The sequence below is a fragment of the Protopterus annectens genome, chromosome 13.part0, assembly GCF_019279795.1.
Source record: "Protopterus annectens isolate FY-2018-M chromosome 13.part0, PAN1.0, whole genome shotgun sequence".
NCBI classification, from domain to species: Eukaryota; Metazoa; Chordata; order Ceratodontiformes; family Protopteridae; genus Protopterus; species Protopterus annectens.
The window spans coordinates 423,282,079-423,301,722 of NC_056747.1; positions in this window are offsets into that span (position 1 = coordinate 423,282,079).

Sequence of the window (19,644 nt, forward strand, 5' to 3'; positions counted from 1 at the left end):
CTCATTGACAGCGGTGACAGGTGATGACTGAGGTTTCTTTTTGGGGATAAACACTTCGCTACACTTGTAAGGGCCCTAGGGCCATTAGCCTAGTAACCTCCTATGATCCTATAATTTATGCTGGAGCAGAAGAACCAGGCAAGGGTGTCCTTCTTCCTCTTTGTTATTTGCATTATATTTAGAACCACTGGCAAAGAAAATATGGGACTTAGAAATTCAAAAATAGAATTGGTATGGTAATCAAGAAAAGCCGACTCTATTTGCAAATAACATTATTTTATACCTGACAAAAGCAGAAAAGATGTTACAGTGTTGTGGAACATTTTGAGACCGTTTGAAATCTTTTTGGGATAAAAAATTAATGAAGCTAAAACAAAGGCAATAGCAGTAAATTATGTAACCACACACAAACTGCTTCAGCAATATCTATATGTATCCAGATGTATGGGGACATGATAAAATGAAGTATTTAGGAGAAGGTATTAAAAATTATTCCCGTGTGACAAGTAAGAATATGTGGGAAAAGAATAAACAAAAGATAATCCAAAAACTGAGAAATTGTAAGCTATGTTATATGGATAGTATGATACAAGCGGTTAAAATGTTTTAGTCCATTTAGTCTTACACACAGGTCAGGCGTACTTTTATCAACTAGAGAAGAAGCTGTAGATAACAATTAATAAAGAGCTGAAGGATTTTATCTGGGAGGGGAAGATGGCAAGAGTCAAGTGGGATAAGCTTATTCTTCCATTATAATAAGGTGGAGTGGGATTACCCAATTTGAAGGGGTATTTCAGAGCTAGACAGTTAAGGCTTCTATACATAGTAAAAGCAGAAACCTATAATTCAAAGTGGAAATGGATGATGATAAAACAGGGGGGAAGCTGAAGAAACAAGGAGCGATTGGGATTCTGGATGTAGATCTTTAAGGAGAATAGCAATAGTCATACAGAATATTATGCAAAGATTCAAAGAAACTTTATTGTCATTTAGGAAACATAAGTATACAAGTATGCTGGTACTTTTTCCTGGACAAGTGAGGTATTTCAAGTGTCAGCTCTTTTACAGGAGAAAAACAAACACAAAAAGACTGACATGATGGGTATTAAAGAATAAACAATAGCTATAGTACAAAAGTAAATATCTAGGTAGCTGACGCACATGCTTGTACACTATTTATATACACTGGACAACACTGACTACTAGATGATTAACACATAGAAAGAAAAGTACACTATACACAGAGGTGATTTTGGCTGATATCGAACATAAGGAAGTGATTGGAATTGCACTTGAATTAAAATATATTAATTTTAGCATGCAATAAATAAATAGAATTACTGTATGAAAAAAAGAAAGAGTGTAATTATCTGTTATAGTTTTGATACGTCCACATTTACATCTGCATTAATGAGTCTTATTGCAGTTGGATAAAAAAACTGTTCATGAATCTGAGGGTCCTGCAGTAGATACTCAGCAACCTTCTACCAGATGCAAGTTTAGGGAATCAGCCATATGCTGGATGAGAAGTGTCACTCAGTATTTTGCGAGACCTCTTTTTTACATCTCAGTTCAAAGAGTTCCTGTAAGGTAGGAAGACTAGTTCCCACGATCTTTTCTGCTGTTCTTATTATTCTTTGCAGCTTCTTCCTTTCAGCCATTGTGCTGTTACCGAACCATACAATGCAGTTGCTGGTGATAATGCTCTCAGTGGCAACTCTGTGGATGGTATGTAGAGCATACATAGAGAGCTTTGCTTTCCTAAGCCTTCTTAGGAAGTGTAGTCACTGGTGGGCTTTTTTAATTAGCTGACCTGCATTTGTACTCTAGGAAAGATCCTGTGATATATGTACCCCCAGGAGCTTTGCAGTTTGGACTCTCTCCACTTTTCACCATTGAACTTGAGGGGCAGGTGCATAGCAGAGCTCTTTCTGAAGTGAATAATGATATATATATATATTTTTTTTTACAGACGTTCAGGTCCAAATTGTTGTTACTGCACCACTCAGTCATGGAGCTGACCTCATTCCCATACCCAGTCTCGTCATCACCACTTACGAGTCCCACCACTGTGGTGTCATCTGTGAATATGATGATGTGGTTGTTGCTAACTTTCACGGAGCAGTCATGGGTAAGGATTGTGAACAGTAGAAGACTCAGCATGTAACCCTGGGGCACTACGGTGTTGATTGTAATACTCCCTTAAGTGTTGTTACCAGCACAGGTCCTTTGTGATCTTCCAGTCAGGAAATCAAGGATCCAGTTGCACAGCCCTTTATTTATGCAAAGGTTGTTTAGCTTTTCTATAAGTTGCATTAGAATCACCATACTGAATCATGGGCTGAAATCTATGTACAATAGGCTTGGCATAGTTCTCTTCAAGATGTTCCAATGCGAGGTTAAGCGCCACCAAAATGGCATCAGCTGTTGATACTGCAGCAGGTCAAAGGATTGGGGTAATACTGTACTCAAATGCTTTTTAACCACTCTTTAGAAGCATTTCATTACATTTGATGTAAGGGCCATGAGCCTGTAATCATTTAGGCAGGTGGGGTTGTTTTTTTTGAGCAGAGGGATTATGTTGGTAACTTTGAAGCATGCTGGTACTTTTTCCTGGACAAGTGAAGTATTGAAGATGTCTATCAGGACTATGCTGAGTTGGTTTACACAACCTTTCAATACTTTCCCCAGAATGTTATGAGGGCCAGCAGCCTTCCTGGGGTTCACTTTCCTCAGCTGGTTCTTTACATCCACAGCATTGAAGTTAAGTACTGCCTCCTTTTGATCATTGAGAAGTTTTACAGCCTCCAGGTTGTTTTTCTCTGTAAACCTGCCATAAAATGTCTTTAGATTGTCCAGAAATTCAGTGCTATCATCGCACTGAGCTGACTTGGTTTTGTAGTCAGTTGGCTGTTGAATACCATGCCACAAGCTTCTTGAGTCTTTCGCATCCTGGAAGCATCCTTGTATCCCTCTTTCCATACTCCCCTCTTGGCCTCTTGATACCCTTTTTAGAGTAGCCCTTGCCACACTAAGACCCTCCTTATCCTTTGCCCTAAAAGCAGTGTTTCTTGCCCTTAGCAAATCATACACCTTACTGTTTAGCCATGGTTTTTGATTGCATCTTACTTTAATATTTTTGATGTTTGTTACATCCTCCACACATTTGGATATGTAAGCCATAGTTGTCTCGGTATATTCATCTATGTTCACCAGATTGCTCACCGTGGTTGCTGCCCTGAAGACATCCCAGTTGTCATATCTAAGCAGTCCCTGAGACTTTCCATGGCTCCTTCATGCCAAACCCTGATTTGTTTCACAGTGGGCTTATCTCTGATCAAGAGAGGTTTGTAAGCTGGTACTAGTTTTATGGAGATGTGATCGGAGCCTCCCAGGTTTGGTTGTTGTACAGCTGTGTATGCCCCTTTTATATTAGTGTAAGCCTTGTCCAGAGTATTTGCTCCCCTTGTGGAAAAGTCCACAGTTTGGTAGTAATTGTGTCATACGTCCCTGAGATCTGCTTTGTTGAAGTCACCAGACATCATAAGTGCACAGTCAAAATTCTTGCACTGCAGCTCACATATAGTACTATGCAGTATATTCAGTGCTTCAGTGATGTTAGCACTTGGTGGTATATATACAGCTGCTACATAAGACACCAATTAGTTCTCTGGGCAAGAAATTCCACATTTACAGAGCAATGTTCATTCACAATGTTACAGTTTTTGCACCAGCTATCATTCACAAAAATGCATACTCCACCTCCCTTAGAAACCTAGCTCTACATGGAAAAGCTAACAGCTCTGAACAAAGTGAAACTGTCAAGGCTTGCAGCACTGTCACTAATCCTGTTATTTAACCAAGTCTCTGTAAAGATTAACAGACAAGAATTTCTCACATTGTTCGTGGTGTTGAGCTAGAGTCTTAGGAAGTCCATCTGGTCTAATGAGCATACCTTTGCTAACAGAACTGAGTGAAGTGCAGGCCTGTGAGGGTTTGTTTTCAATCTGGCAGCAGTTCCAGCTCTGCAGCCTCTTTTCCTGGTTCTGTTACATCTCTTCCTTTTGCGTGTCATCCTGATTGTTCCAGAACCTTCCATTTCCTGATTTAGGTACTTTGAAGCTTGTTTGATTAGGATGTTAAGTTCCAGCAGTTCTGTGAGTGTTGTAGGCCTCAGATGCTCAGTAGTACGCAGGGAATGCAGCCAGAACAATGGCACAATTGAATACTTGAGTTCCATACATTTCTGTCTACTGTAAGCTAATGTATCATCATTTAAATGACTGGAAAATGATTTTCTCATTTTTTTGCCAGAAAAATAAGACAGATTAAGCATTCCTGTATCACAAGCTAACACAGCCACAGCCTCCGTGGGCACTGCCATTTTTTTATATTATATTCATAAAATATATATCTATATCATCTTCTTTCGGCTGTTCCTGTTAGGGGTCACCACAGCGGATCACCTGTTTCCATTTCTTCCTGTCCTCTGCATCTTGCTCTGTCACACCAACCACCTGCATGTCCTCTCTTACCACATCCATAAACCTTATCTTAGGCCTTCCTCTTTTCCTGTTACCTGGTAGCTTTATCCTTAGCATCTTTTTCCCAATATACTCTGCATCCCTCTTCAGCACATGCCCAAACCAACGTAATCTTGCCTCTCTGGCTTTGTCTCCAAACCTTCCAACCTGGACTGACCCTCTAATATACTTATTCCTAATCATGTCCAACCTCGTCACACCCAGTGCAAATCTTAACATCTTTAACTCTGCCACATCCAGCTCAAACTCCTGCCTTTTTGTCAATGCCACTGTCTCCAACCCATATAACATAGCTGGTCTCACTACCCTCTTGTAGACCTTCCCTTTCACTCTTACAGGTACTCGTCTGTCACAAATCACTCCTGACACTCTTCTCCACCCACTCCATCCTGCCTGTACTCTCTTCTTCACCTCACACTCACCGTTACTCTGAACTATTGACCCCAAGTATTTAAACTAATCCACCTTCGCACCTCTACTCCTTGCATCCTCACCATTCCTCTATCCTCCCTCTCATTCACACACATATATTCTGTCTTAGTCCTGCTGACCTTCATTCCTCTTCTCTCTAGAGCATATCTCCATCTCCCCAGGGTCTCCTCCACCTGTTCCCTACTCTCACTACAGATTACAATGTCATCTGCAAACATCATAGTCCACGGAGACTCCTGTCTGATCTCGTCTGTCAACCTGTCCATCACCATTGCAAATAAGAAAGGGCTCAGAGCTGATCCTTGATGTAACCCCACCTCCACCTTAAACGCATCCGTCACTCCCACCGCAGATCTCACCGCTGTCACACTACCCTCGTACATATCCTGTACCACTCTTACATACTTCTCTGACACTCCTGACTTCCTCATACAATACCACAATATATATATTTATTTATATTTTCTTCATATTGTAAGGACAAAGCCAACATGTAAATGGAGAAAGAAGATTTTGCCAATAGGAATGACTGCAGTTAAGGATAAAGACAATAGGCAAAAGGGGGCTCGAATTTATTGGAGAAAACTGGCGATATTAACAGCAAATAACTAGACAGGGAAAGGTAATAGAATGGGAAGACGCCAAGAATTTATTTGGACTGCAAGTTAGAGATTGCCTTCCCTATCAAAGATTGATATCAAAGTATAGTCAATAAGAAAGAAATATGGTGGTCCTAAACAAAAGACCTGCACTGATAAGAGTTTTTAGTAGAATCTAGAACAGAAGCAGACATTAAAAAAGGAATAATTAGTAGAACATATAAAATACTGCATGATAACTATAAGAATTAAGCAGATGATGTTAGAAAGGATTGTGAAGAGAGATTGGATAAGTAATTCACAAAGAAATAGTGGGGGATATATGCATGTCTCCCAAATATGTAACAAAATTTAAAAGATTTAGGATTCTTGCTTGGAAATGTTTGCATAGACATTTTTATACTCCAAGTAGACTCCAGAAAAAATTTCCTCAGGTAGACAGCAAATGTTGAAGGTGTGATGTGTGATGGGGAAGAAAGAGATAATTGGGAATATATTTTCTTGGAGTGTAATGAATTGACAGACTTTAAAGATTCCCTGCAGACCACTCTTTCGGAGATACAGGGTGAGCAAATTGGTGTAACTAGAGAAATTACTTTTCTGAACTATGATACAGAACCAGAATTGCCTAAACATAGTAAGGCCTTGCTAAGTCTAATTATGGGGGCTGCCTAAAAAGCAATTACTAGAAAATGGAAATCAAAGTCTAAACCAACTGTACTAGTAGTGATGAATAAAGTAGCAGAGATAAACATCTGGAATTGGGATCTTTTTAAAAGGGTAAAAGCAAATTAAATAGGAAAAATGGGAATATGGGAACAATAAATACTCCGGAGGAATGAGGTTTAAAAGAAGGCAGGAATTGAATGAAGTATGTAATATTTGATTGACAATGATTGGGTAGATTATAAGTGATGTATAATGTTTGCAACTAGGATTGGGTCAATATGGTTTGTGATGTAAAATGCTTGCGGCGGGGATTATGTCAACATGGTTTGTTTTCATTTATATAAATGTATGATTGCCTATGTCATATGTGATAATTTAATAACAATGTTTCTTGTTTTAAAAAAAAAGAATTTCTGCCTTTTGGACCAAACAAACTATCATGTATGTTCCTAAATCTGTGGCATCCCAAATCAGTATGACAGTAGGCCACAACTTTTCTCCCTGAGAATGGTGCACTGTAATCAGACATATACTCCCACTTTCCCTCTCGCACCTTGGTCACTAATGAAGCCTGAGTCATTTAAATCATAGACAAGGCTATTGCCCTCTACATGAAGCAGCAGGGATAATACTTTATAAGACAATATTGAAACAGTGTCAGCAGCACAACAGGCACTCACCTTTGGCGCACAAGGCTGTGGGCTCTATCTCCATACCAGGTAGATGGAGTACTGGCATTGCAGAACAGCCTAAGGGGAGGTGCTGCAGTCCATTGTGTGTCATCCTTCAGATGAGCTGTTAAACTGATATCCCATCTGCTTGAGTTGGTGGTTGCTCAGGTGGAAGTAAAATATCCCATGGCACCAATAAAAGTCATCAAAAACAAATATTTATCAAATACCCCATGGCACACAGAGATAAAGCCCTTATTGCACCTCTGTTGGTCCATGTTTCAGCAACAGCTCAGGGACTGGAGGTTCTGCAGGAGGATGGGAATAAGGGGACAGTATTGTCTCACCCACCCGAGGGGAGGGAGGCAGACTGGGCTCACTACTATAAGCAGAATATGAGCCTGGCAAACTACATGCTGCATAAACAGTGAGCCCCTTAGTCAGAGGGCTATGCATAAGAGAAAGTATGCCTGCACCTCTTGGGGGTAGCAAGCAGTAAGGGAGATCTAGTTACGGCACATTCCCTGGCAACCCATATGACACTGCACAAGAGTCCTCAAATCTTCTCACCTCCTCCAGATGTTGGTTGGGATGAGCTCAGAGGAAAGAAAATCAGGTCTGGTAGATCCAGTGAACAGAGAGAGAAGCTGGTGTCAGCTGTGGGGAGAAAAAAACAAATATATAGTGCTATTGTGACTTCAGGCCTAAGTGACTATGCATTTAATATGACGTACAGACATGCACACATTTAAGAATGTGCTAAGTGTAATATTAGATGATACAATGTAGTACATAAATCTGACTGCCAGGAGGTGCATGCATATTTTCTCTTATGCGCAGCCCCCTGACTAAGGGGCTCACTGCTTATGCAGCATGTAGTTTGCCAGGCGTACTCTGCTTATAGTAGTGAGCCCAGTCTGCTTCCCTCCCTTCCTCCCGGTGGGGAAAACAATACTGTCTTTTTGTTGTGGAAGAAAAATGACAGCAACATTATTATTTATTTTAATTGAAATAAAATAACCCTTCGCTAGATCAACCTTCCACTCCAGGTCAAGCAATGTGACACTATCTTCCTTTAAAAAAAAAGTTAATAGAACTGGGTGGGTATTCACAGATTCACCCCGCTGCATGACTGACCTAATGCTCCTTGAAAAAGTGAGGTAAGGTCTAAGGCTGGGTTACTGGTAAGGCATGAATACCCACCGGTCCCAGATGTCTTGTATTTTATATGAGTTCTATGACTATGAATCCATGACACAGGTGCTCCTTTGCCTTATAGTGAGGACAATAATCCAATGGTATTTTATAAGCAATTACACTGGGATCACTTCCAGAAGGCTTTATGATAATATGCTGTCAAACTTTGGAAATAAAGTGAATTATACATAGAAAGCATAGCCATCAAAACCAGTTGTTAGTTTGGGCGTGGCCTTCTTAAATAGTCTGAAGTAAAGGTTAAATGCAGTCAAGTGTCAACTAGCTAATGCTATTATTATTAAAGCCAGAAGTGGAGTAAAGTCATTTGCTGCCCTTAACAGTTTCCAAAACTGGTGTCTCCCTAATTCAAAGCTGAGGATCAAAAATGGGTCCTCCCATATTAAGGGGGAAAAAACCTCTGCTGCACTCCTGTAACTGTGCTACAACTGCAACAAGCAGTTTACTACAGACACTACCCCTCCCATAAGCACTTCACTGCTTCAGCTGTGGCTACAAATGCAATATCCTAAGAGCTTCATAAATCAATGCTGGTACAGTACTTCCAGGCCAACGGCTCATGCGGATTGTGCCTCCTAACACAAAGAGGCAGCCTCCCTATTTGTTCTGCTCTAGTTCTGGCTTTGATAAAGGACAGCATTTAAGCCCACAATGCTCATATGTAACATTGCTATACTGCTCAGACAAGCTCCACGTGGGTTTACAAAGTGGTCCTAGCAGCAAGGAACTCGAAAAAGTGACTACCTTCTGGATTTAAGTATATTTGCTTTTTTTTCACTGGAAATAGCTTCTGTTGCTTACTTTAAACTAGCCTGAACTGTTTTTTTTTTTCTGATTACTGCATTTATTTTTAAATCTGCACTTAAAGTTACATTTAGTTTAATTTAATCGAAAGTTTGCTTGTTTGTTTGTTTAATTTAACTGTGGAGGCTGCCCACTAAAGTGTGCTAGCCTGTGTAACTAATTTATCACTGTCTCTGCATTTTCTGTGTATTTCTACAAAAAAAAACAAAACAATAATCCTTGTTTTCCCGCCTTTCTCAACTAGTTTAGACCAGTATACAGGCATTGCTGTATTCTGGGGCTGTGGTGTAGTTCCTGTGTTGTCCATTACCTTACTTGGATAGAAGGAAGTTTCTTTGCTCACCAGTGGGAGTGGGGAGCCTTGAGTAGCCTACCTGTCCTTGGGGGAAGTGGCCTCAGCACAAGAAGCTGTAGTAATTGGTTATTTGGGACCATTCCTAGCTCTTTTGTAGTTCACTGCTTAAAATCCGCCTCTGGGCATTTTTTTCTGGCTATACTGCTCAGACAAGCTCCACGTGGGTTTACAGAGTGGTCCTAGCAGCAAGGAACTCGAAAAAGTGACTACCTTCTGGATTTAAGTATATTTGCTTTTTTCACTGGAAATAGCTTCTGTTGCTTACTTTAAACTAGCCTGAACTGTTTTTTTTCTGATTACTGCATTTATTTTTAAATCTGCACTTAAAGTTACATTTAGTCGAATTTAATCGAAAGTTTGCTTGTTTGTTTGTTTAATTTAACTGTGGAGGCTGCCCACTAAAGTGTGCTAGCCTGTGTAACTAATTTATCACTGTCTCTGCATTTTCTGTGTATTTCTACAAAGAAAACAAAAAAACAAAAAAAAAATCCTTGTTTTCCTGCCTTTCTCGACTAGTTTAGACCAGTATACAGGCATTGCTGTATTCTGGGCTGTGGTGTAGTTCCTGTGTTGTCCATTACCTTACTTGGATAGAAGGAAGTTTCTTTGCTCACCAGTGGGAGTGGGGAGCCTTGAGCAGCCTACCTGTCCTTGGGGGAAGTGACCTCAGCACAAGAAGCTGTAGTAATTGGTTGTTTGGGACCATTCCTAGCTCTTTTGTATTTCACTGCTTAAAATCTGCCTTTGCACGGTCGTGCGCATAGCGCAGCACCGGTTAAACTTTTTCTGGCTCCGCCAAGTCTGCTCTTCAATTTTTCCCTTAGAACTGTTCTACTTGCAATCTAAACAGCCTATACTCTATCTGAAAAGCTCAGCACTTGCTCCTAAAGCATTTTTATACAGGTAAAGCACTCTTAAACAAAAGAAAGTACTTCATTCACCTAAATTCTGTTGAATACACATCTCCCTATAGGTCCTTTCTGACTCAGTTACACAGCAATCTTTTTCACTATTTCTAGCATGTTGAAGGGTCAGTTGCTGGCGTCCTCTCCTGTTCAGCTGGTGAATCTGGGAATCTTGAGGCAATGTTACAATTGCCTCATGTACACAGACAACCCTCTCCTCCTCCCAACAAATACAAATATATGCGAGAGATGCAACTATATAGCCAAACTGGAGGCAGAGCTCTCTCAATTCAGTACTGGCAAGACCAGTCAGGAGGAGAAGGTAACCACGCACACCACAAACCCAGTCTCACATAGAACTATCACAACAGCAAACCAAACACATAAACACACAAAAACATACTCGGAGGCACTGATTAATAATCTACCAAAACAACAGAGGCCTCCAAAGCAGACACCCAAGCAACCACCACCTCAAGACATAGCACATGCAACACATAGTTCACAAAGTCAGTGTGCTAAACAGTCACAGCCCTTAAGGCCAAACAACATGCCAGACACACTTGTAATAGGTGACTCCATAGTCAGACACACTGACGTCCCGCTCACCGGACTGAACAAGGAAAAGTTCACAGTAAGCTGCCTATCAGGAGCTAGAATCCGCCACATAACACAAGCACTCAGGTCACTCCACAGCAAGTACAAATATGACTCAGTCATTGTACATGCCGGTGTGAACGGCCTGAGACGTACCTCCCTGGACTACATGAAAAGAGACATAGAGGAGCTCTCTGATTATGTAGTCCAGGCCGGTATGACCCTGACCCTGAGCAGCATCTTACCCTCACCAAGAATGATGCCACAGTACAAAGACAAAATGATCAGTTTTAACAATTGGCTTAATTACTGGTGTCATTCTAAGGGGATCCAATGTCTGCTTGGGATGACATGCTTGACAAGCTACGCTGCTTCGCAAGTGATGGCTTGCACCTGTCACCCCTGGGCTTCCGGATATTGGCCAAGGCTCTTGCCATCCCCATAGTGCCGTTTTTAGGCAAGGCTCAAATGACAAACCTACCTCCCTAGAAAACACAAGTGGAAAAAAACTAAGGGTAATGCTGCTCAATGCCAGAAGTCTAAACCTCAAGATGCACGCCCTCAAAGCCCTCCTCAGTATGGAGAACATCGATGTCTGTGCAGTGACTGAAACCTGGTCCAAGGCTCCTGAGAGCACCCCGGCACTATCAGGTTTTACCTCATATCATGCTTTCCGACCCCAAAACTTGGACCGAACCACAAAAGGAGGGGGAATATCCATTTTCATCAAAGATACCCACACCTCCAGGTTAGTGGCAATGCACGAAGCATCGGAGACTATTCAGGTGCAACTAACCATAGGCAAAACTGCCTTACAGTTTGTAGCATGGTACAGACCACCCTCTCAAACTCAGGAACCCCACACAGCCTTCCTGAAGACACTGGAGAGTATGACTGTCTCTCCAAATACCATCATTTTGGGAGACTTCAACTACCCAAACATAGACTGGGAACATTACTCAAGCCCCAACACCCTAGCCCAAAGGTTCCTAGAATTCATAAACTCAAATGCAATGGAACAACTAGTCACCATTCCCACAAGAGGAGACAATATACTAGACCTGATCATCACAAACATGGGGACAAAATGCTCCACACCGGAAGTATATCCCTCTTTGATAAGATCAGACCATAAATTAATCTCACTGGAAATCCACATCCCGCCCCACCCCTGCACAAAAGACCACAGTGAAGAACTTCTCAAAAGCAAACTTCACACTTCTTAAGACTGAAGTGGTATCCTTCAAGGCCCCTGGGCCAGTGGAAACCACAACCCACACTGCTGAATCCTTTGCAAATGCCTTCTATGGGCACCTTCAAGAATGCATGGATCATGCAATCCCAAATAAAACCAAGACCCATTCCCCCAAAGGCAGGCGCCCAGTCTGGTGGACCCCAGCCATAAACAAACTTTACAACAGGAGGAGGAAGCTACTACATGACAGAGCAAAATCCCTAAAAGGGAAGGCGTCTCTGATCAGTACTAGCAAAAACTACGATCACTCATAAAATCATCCAAGGCCAACTTTGAGAGAAAAATCACAAAAGACAATCACAAGGCCTTCTTTAGCTATGTTAGAAACCTGGGTGGAAACTCCCAGATATGCTCAGAGTTAGTCCAAAATGGCACAAAATACACTGAACCCACTGACATTACCAACATTCTGGCAGACAGGTTCAGTGCAAATTTCTCCCACCCCCAAAAGGAGAAATAACTATCCCAGCAGAGTGTAGCCTCCCTAACATCTCAGATGCCCAGGTGAGAGCCGCCTCTCTAAAGCTAAAAACACAGCATCAATGGGACCGGATGGTGTCCCGGGCTGTGTGCTACATGAACTCCAAGAGGAACTAAACCCACACATAAGGCTGCTGTTTAATCTTAGCCTTACTACAGGATACGTACCCAAAGAGTGGCGTACGGCAACAGTGGTCCCACTTCACAAAGGCGGTGCTTCTACGGACCCTGGAAATTACCGCCCCATAAGCAGCGAGCCTGGTCTGCAAAGCTATGGAGAGGATCATTATGGAACTCATAAAACAAAGACATTGGGGACCTACAGATATTGGATCCTACCCAATTTGGCTTTGCCAAGGGCAGATCCTGCCTTTTGAACTTGGTCGACTTTTTTGAAACAGTCACTAAGGCCATTGATGAGGGTAAGGCAGTTCACACAGCCTACCTTGACCTTGCAAAAGCCTTTGACACAATACCCCACTCGGGTATCATAGACAAACTCACCAGCTTAAATGTAAACCCATATGTCACAAGATGGGTTGCAAACTGGCTCAAGGACAGAACCCACAGGGTCAGAGTTGCTGGAGCTATGTCAGACTCTAAGCCAGTCACAAGCGGTATCCCACAGGGCTCAGTCCTGGGACCCCTCTTGTTCGGCATTTATTTTTCCGAGGTACAGGCAAACATAGGAGGATTGTGGCTGACAAAGTTCGCAGATGACTGCAAACTGGGCGCCATAATTGATACTCCAGCAGACACAAACATCCTTCAGAGAGGCCTCATAGAAACGGATAATTGGTGCCAGAGCCATGGCCTTAAGCTGAACGCCAAAAAATGTATAGTCATACTCTTTGGGAAAAACAAGGTACCGACAAATTACCACATAGGCGGTAATCCATTAAGTACGGAAGAGGTAATCAGGGACCTAGGGACCCAGGTTGACAGTAACCTCTCATTTGACACTCACATTGCCAAAGTGGTTCGGAAGACCTTCTATATTGCCCACCTTATCATAAAGGGTTTCACATCTAGATCAAGAGAGGTCATTGTGCCCTTGTACTCTTCTCTTATCAGGCCAATGATTGAGTACAATGCCCCATTTGGGATGTATCTCACCCGACACCTGCAGCAGTTGGAAAGACCCCAAAAGTTCCTCACCAAGAGGATAAAGGGTCTTAAACATATGTCATATGCTGCCCGACTGAAAAAACTCCAGCTCTATTCAGTCGCATACCGCCTACTCAGAGGTGATCTGTGCCTGACGTACAAGGCCATGTCCAATCCTGAATTAATGGACATGCTCCACCTCAGAAAATCCAAATCCATCAGAGCCACGAGAACAAGTGACTTAAACCTCAACACAGAAATAAATAGGACGTGCTGGAGGGACAGATTCATAACCCAGAGGCTCCCTACACTCTGAAACAGAATCCCAGTCCATGTTAGGCAGAGCCCCTCACTGACTCTATTCAAGAGAAATCTCGACGAGTGGATGGGAGATCGTAGGTTTACCCCGGGGGTCATCTCTGTGTCACTACTAGACAGAGGCATAGTAAACTAAACCCTAAAAGGGCGTAATATTCTCATCCTAAGGGGTGGTGTAAGCCACATACACTCTGGCTAGGCTTATAAATGCCTTAGGGCAGATAGCCTAGTACGAACCTATGAACCTATTGCTAATATTCATACAGCAGAATATGAATATGTAAAGAATGAGTGAGGTTAATACAGAGATCATAAATATGTCTGACACTCCAGTGAGGGAAGTTTCATAAATGCAGCAGCAGCAACCTCTAAACTGTAATGGAAAGAGGTTCCATAGTCAAGGAACTTCTGAGTTAATTTGCTCTGCACAAGGTATCTGAAAGTCCTAGCTACTATCTGTTTAATATGAGAATGTTGTTGTGTCTTTCGGCTTTTCCCGGTTAAGGGTCGCCACAGCGGAACTCCGGTTTGCTAATGATTGGCAGTGGATTTTTACGTACCAACTTACCAGCTCTGACGCATAACCTTCAACGAAGGTGCGCCCATTCACACATGTCTCCTCACAGAAGACGCTCTATCTGAGAATCGAACGGGACAACGTCTTGCTGTGAGGCGACAACGCTACCGCAGCACCACCACCACAGTAGAAATCTGTTTAATATGAGAATACCTTGGCATTTTGACTACAAGATGCAGATGAAGAAGATTTGACTGAAGTACTGCAACCTTTGTGCAGTATGTGGAATCTAAGATACACCAGAGAAATTTCTTGAAAGAGCTAGCTACCCCAAGGGAAATAATATATAGAAACATTAAGATTAAGACACCCCGCATTACAGTATTAGTGTATGTTGTAAGACAATCTAAAAGGACCAGGTTACAGATTTCACATCACCGCAGTGCCAAACAACAGAGGAGGAGGAACCATGTACTGTGCAATGCTAAGCTTCACAGCAATAATAACATGCAGTTTGGTCTACTACCAGTTTAATTTCTCCAATTCGTTTAGGTTTCTAGTACCATGAGGGGAATGGACCGCATTCCTATGTCAGGGTATGATTAAAGTTCAAGAAATCAGTATTGTTTCAGTCTCTGATGTTAGCTAAGAGTCCAGCACCCACAATATATATACAGAATTGCCTCTTTCTACAGTTCATATAGGGTTACATGTATTGGTAGCATATTTGCGTATGACTGTATAGTATTTTTTATCAGTTCTGTTGCTCCTACTACTATTGGAACTCTCTGTGTATCTTTCTTCCACATTGCTCTTGCTTCTGATTGCAAATCTTGGTATTTTTTGTCTGTGTCCCTGTAAAGAATGTCTAACTGAAGGTGAACTTTTTTGACAGCACCCATTTAAAATCTTCGAATTCACATTGCCAAATACAGAAATGTGGAGAGCGACTTACATATACTAAATCCATTTCATAGAATATTCCCCTTTTTTTCAAGGTATGGTGAATTCAAATTTCTTATGCAAAAGTCTGGAGGGTATGATGAACTTACCCTCCCATGACAGGTGGTGCAGGGGGGCTTACCCCACTAGCAAAAAACAGTATGAAGGTGGACAGCATTGCTCCGCAATCTCTCATCTCTTGTATTTTCAGTATTTAAAGCCAAACCAAAAACAGCTGTAGATACTCCACAAAGGCTATCTGCCCACAATAAGTAAGCCAGAAGAAGAAGAAAACAGGCAGTAGCCACCATGCTGAACAGCTACAATCGGTGAGGTGATTTAGTTAATGAGACAAAATGGATCATTGAACTAGCAAGCACATAAAACCCCAGGTTTAAATGGGGTTATACCTTTAAAACCTGTATTGAAAAAGAGGAGGGTGCAGTACTGATTAGTAGTCAGAGAGCTATAAAAACTGCCGTTTTATTTGAGCATGTTATCTGAAGAAAGGCCTGTTCTGAAAGCACTCATTTGATGTGTTTTTAATTGTGTTTTAAATAACAGTTTTGTAGCTGTACAGCATGGTGGCTACTGCCCGTTTTCTTCTTCTATTTTCAGTATTTTTTCTCTCTCAGGGCACAGCAATGTGATTGGCAAGATCTAATTAGGGAGCCCTTCAAGACAGCTCTGGGTCATGAGTGAGTCCCAAATTTTTATCTTTGAACAGCAAAAAGGTGCAGAGTGGTAAGATGAAACCAGTAACACCACAAAAAACACTCGTCCAGTTGCCAGAAACCAAACACGATGATTCAGAAGTAGTATTTTAATCCACACAAAGGTAAAAAGGGCACAGTCAAGCGCTTTCGTCTTATCAGACTTCAAAACTGTGTAACACAATAAAATAACAGCTTTATAAGAAAACACTCCCCCATTTAACACACTAATTAAATCTTAAACGCCTGCACATTAGTTTAAAAATATAAGTCAACCTACTGACATGAATTAAATGTTAACAAATACTAGTCTTTCATAGTAAAATGTATATGTAAAAAATCCCTAAAAACTATAACTTAATAGCCCTATGTTTAACTCAGGTTTGATACAAATGTAGTCATTAATACCAGGGGCTACAGTGGCATTCAGATGCTATTGCCATCTCATCTCGGCCCTATCTAATTTGTTAGTCCAGTCACCCCTCTAATGTCATAACCAACCCCCTTGAGTATACCAAAATAAAAGAAGTGATCGGGGTTGACACTGATGTGCCTATAAAGTGCATTATTTTCGTCACGTTTCTTTATGCTATATAAATGCTTGTAAATTCTTCTACGAAACCTCCTTTCCGTCTTTCCTATGTAAAAATCATAACAACCCTGACACACAGCTATATATACTACTCCACAGGTATTACAAGATCCTGTGGCTAACTTCACCTCAAGGTCACTAGAACCAATCCTAACAATGTGAATTGAAATAATGTGTTTACAATACTCACATGCCCCACATTTTGTAGTTCCCTTCGTATTCTTGGAATTGGAGTCTATAGGGTGTTCTAACAAACTCTTCAAATTCATATTTGTCCTATAGGAAAAAGTAGGTTCATCACCTAATACAGCCATCAGTTCAGGGTAAAATTAATTATTACCCAATTTTTCTTTATTATCTCTCTAACGAAATGAGAGGTACACCCATAGGTTAAAACCGTGGAATACGAGAAATCATTCATTGGTTGATGGTTTAATTCAACTTCCTTATTCTGGTTGACCCCAAGTAATGGTTGGTAGCTGTTGCCCCATTCACTAGTAACTTGATCACTAATAGTTGCTACAGTCCAACGGATATCCCCTAGCTACAAACATCTTGGCCAGTTTGTCCATCTCTGCCTTTACTGTATCAAAGTCAGAACACATTCTGGCTATACGGACCATTTGACCTTTCACTATGTTCCTCAACAAAATGAAAGTGACTACTCTGAAATTCAAGGTAGTCATTCAAAAAGGTGGATTTTTGATAAACACAAGAACGGAAGCACTTTTTACTTGAATCCTTCCAAAGGCATACATCCAAATAATTAATCCTAGAGTTGCCCCTGTTCCCAGTGAACTTAAAATAGTCACAAATCTCATTCAAAAAGTTTGGGAAACTGGTGTGTTTGTCCCCTACCTTCCATAAAATAAAAAGGTCATCCAAGAACCTTAGGTACAACACCCAAAAATTCTTGAATGGACTATTCATAATGTACTCACACTCCCATCTGTACATAACTAAATTTGCAAACAGTGGAGCACAACTACTACCCATTACTATACCGTTTGTCTGACGGAAAAATTCACCATTAAAACAAAAAAAATTGTTAGTCAAAATAATTTCCATTAATACCATAATGAAGTTTACCGTAGAGTTCCCCAAATTAGTTTTTTCAACCATCTCTTGAAAGTAGTCTAGTCCTATGTTTTGAGGTATAGAAGTAAATAAATCGATAGCGTTGATGGTAGAAAAACTAACATCCTCACTATAGAAGTCTTCCTTGATCCGCCCCCCAAAAGTCCAAGAGTCCACTAACATGTGGTCAATATGGACTAAAGATTTCCTAACCACCCTGTCAACAAAGACCCCTAGTGAATATGTAATGCTATTTTGACAAGAGATTATAAGCCGGTAAGGAGGGTCATGTATATTTTTATGGGTCTTGGGAATACCAAAGACCACCGGGATAGTTGGGTATTCGTTATACAAAAAATGGTATGTCTCTTCATTTATTACCCCCTGAAACAAGGAGTCTTCGAGTGTAATTTTGATTTTCCTATAAGAAATGTTGATTTCATTTCTAGAGACACCCTGGTATTTATTTTCATCTTGTAACATATCAAAAACTTTGTTATTATAATCTTCAATGTTAACAATAGCCATTCCCCAACCTTATCCGGCTTCATAAATCTCAAACTAAGGTTACTTCTTAGTTCCCCAAGTAGTTCGTGTTCTTTCTTTGTCAAGTTATATTGTTTGGTTACATGTTGGCTCACCACCCGGTGTATCTCTTGGGTACAGATCTTATCAAAAGTACCCATACGTGGGTTGTAACAACTTTTCTTTTTTAGTTTCTTCCTCCTATTAGGTGTGGGGTTATCCCTAGACAGGTATTTCAAATTCATCTTTCTGGTGTAAAGTTTAAGTTCTTCCTCTTCTTTTTATCTTTGTCCGCAGTGAAAACAGGCATGCCTTCTCTGGTGATGAACTAAAAGGAATAATACCTATCCTAAGGCAAGGACCTAAAACTGTGGATTTGAAATGATTCACTAACAAACTACTGGTAGATAACCAGGTTTGCAGACAGTGTAGGAGGTATCCTGTAGACACAGATGAGATTTTTCTGCCTATAGGTAAAACTTACCAATACAGAGTGATCAGCAGGTAAAGCTTTGTAGATCCTTCAGATGCTACCAGATGTAAAATGTTGTCATATTGTAGTAGAACCCCAGCTAACAAATTTTGTTGTTTAAAATTATTGTTGTGGTAAAAGGAAGCTGGTATGTATTATACTGATCTTTGTTTTTTCCTAGACATTTCATACTGTACTTCCATTGTTGTTCGCATATGGCATGTTGCTTAGAATTTTTTTTTTTGGGGGTGGGGGGGTTTAAACAATGACAACATGCATATTCACATACACATACAAAACAGATACAGTATAGTTTCAACTGTGAAACAGGAGGGTCTATGAACAACACAATGTGTATTTGGAAAGTGGAACACAGAGGAAAAATGTAAGCTTTATTGCTTTTAATGTGTTTTAGTCATTCACATGTTGTTGAAACCTTTGCTTCAGATATATTTCTCAAGTAAGCAGGACAAATCTAAACAGAATGCACACACGGTCAGACACTCGCAGACCCAGCATACACTATACTTCGTCCTCACGATATATGATTTATCATTGTTACAATACATATTTTACAGCATTTTCCATTCCATTACTAATAAAAGAACTGAATAAATTCCATAAAGCACTGTGACTTTGCTGAAAGATTTATCCTTCTGCCATTTGCCATAGCATTTTCTTCACTTGAGAATATTTAGTTTTCATGTTCAGATGATGGCCTACATTTTACTGTGCACTCTTCTGCCATAAATCTATTATCAGTCTGGTATAGGATATTCTATGTATTTTTCTCTTTCTAGGATACTGCAAGAACAATAAATCTGTAACACATTTTATATGTTTGACTGAAGCTGC